The sequence below is a fragment of the Chrysochloris asiatica genome, unplaced genomic scaffold, assembly GCF_000296735.1.
Source record: "Chrysochloris asiatica unplaced genomic scaffold, ChrAsi1.0 scaffold00068, whole genome shotgun sequence".
Lineage (NCBI taxonomy): Eukaryota > Metazoa > Chordata > Mammalia > Afrosoricida > Chrysochloridae > Chrysochloris > Chrysochloris asiatica.
In genome coordinates this window covers 38,662-40,686 of record NW_006408586.1, presented here as the reverse complement: position 1 = coordinate 40,686, position 2,025 = coordinate 38,662, and the positions used below count along the sequence as shown (strand labels likewise).

General features: G+C 43.5%; 1 pseudogene; it reads left to right on the top strand.

Annotated features, from left to right (window-relative positions):
• Positions 1–613: 613 nt before the first annotated feature.
• Positions 614–1,982, top strand: LOC102828166 (annotated as a pseudogene).
• Positions 1,983–2,025: the final 43 nt, after the last annotated feature.

The window sequence follows — 2,025 nt, the reverse complement described above, 5'->3', positions numbered from 1 at the left end:
TGGCTCAGGATCGGGCAGAGCTTTGTTGTGTTGTGCATAAGGTCAATATCAGTCAGTACCAACTCTACGGCACCTAACAACTATAACAACAACAACAACTATACCAGGACTCCAACTTAGGTATGTTAAAATTTTGTTTGGAGACTGTGGCAGTAAAAAGAAAAGATATTATGCTAAATAAATAAATACTTGTACAAATACCTTTGATTTAATTTGTTATTATACTTTATATCCTTATAAGCATAAGAATGTTTGAAAAGTTATTTTAGAAGGGATAATAAAGATGCCTATATTTTCTTTCTGTAGGAATTCATCAATGTCTCCTGGTGATGCAGAGGATTATGTGCTGATCTGCTAACTGCAAGGTCAACAGTTAAAATCGTCAGCTACTCCATGGAAGAGAGATGAGGTTTTCTGCTCCTGTAAAGATTTACAGCCTTTAAAACCCTATACAAAGTAGAGTGCGCGAACGAGAAAGGAGGAGGGCGCTACAGTCAAAAGTACTGCACAGACGCCATTATCCCGTGTTTCTCTGCCGCACCGACCTCGACGTCTTACTGGCGATCCGCTTGTTCACGGTCTGTAGGTCAGAGTGCCCATTTAATACAAGAAAATGGAAACTGAACAGCCAGAAGAAACCTTCCCCAACACTGAAACCAATGGTGAATTTGGTAAACGTCCTGCAGAAGATATGGAAGAGGAACAAGCATTCAAAAGATCCAGGAACACTGATGCGATGGTTGAGCTGCGCATTCTGCTTCAGAGCAAAAATGCTGGGGCCGTGATTGGGAAAGGAGGCAAGAATATTAAGGCTCTTAGCACAGACTACAATGCCAGTGTTTCAGTCCCAGACAGCAGTGGCCCCGAACGCATATTGAGTATCAGTGCTGATATTGAAACAATTGGAGAAATTCTGAAGAAAATCATCCCTACCTTAGAAGAGGGCCTGCAGTTGCCATCACCCACTGCTACCAGCCAGCTCCCGCTCGAATCTGATGCTGTGGAATGCTTAAATTACCAACACTATAAAGGAAGCGACTTTGACTGCGAGTTGAGGCTGTTGATTCATCAGTGTCTGGCAGGAGGAATTATTGGGGTCAAAGGTGCTAAAATCAAAGAACTTCGAGAGAACACTCAGACAACAATCAAGCTTTTCCAGGAATGCTGTCCTCATTCCACTGACAGAATCGTTCATATTGGAGGAAAACCTGATAGAATTGTAGAGTGCATAAAGATCATCCTTGATCTTATATCTGAGTCACCCATCAAAGGACGTGCACAGCCTTACGATCCCAATTTTTATGATGAAACCTATGATTATGGTGGTTTTACAATGATGTTCGATGACCGACGTGGACGTCCTGTGGGATTTCCCATGCGAAGAAGAGGTGGTTTTGATAGAATGCCTCCTGGTCGGGGTGGGCGGCCAATGCCTCCATCCAGAAGAGATTATGACGATATGAGCCCTTGTCGAGGACCTCCTCCACCACCTCCGAAGAGCTCGGAATCTTCCCCTTCCTCCACCACCACCACCTAGAGGAGGAGATCTAATGGCTTATGACAGAAGAGGGAGACCAGGAGACCGCTATGATGGCATGGTTGGTTTCAGGGCAGATGAAATTTGGGATTCTGCAATAGATACATGGAGCCCGTCAGAGTGGCAGATGGCTTACGAACCACAGGGTGACTCTGGATATGATTATTCCTATGCAGGGGGTCGTGGCTCTTATGGTTATCTTGGTGGACCTATTATTACTACACAAGTAACTATTCCCAAAGATTTGGCTGCATCTATTATTGGCAAAAGTGTTCAGCGGATTAAATAAGTTCGGCCTGAGTCTGGAGCTTCAATCAAAATTGATGAACCTTTAGAAGAGTCCGAAGATCGGATCATTACCATTACAGGAACACAGGACCAGATACAGAATGCACAGTATTTGCTGCAGAACAGTATGAAGCAGTATTCTGGAAAGTTTTTCTAAGACTAGTGAAGAACTGAAGGAGTCCTGCATGTTTTTTTTTTTT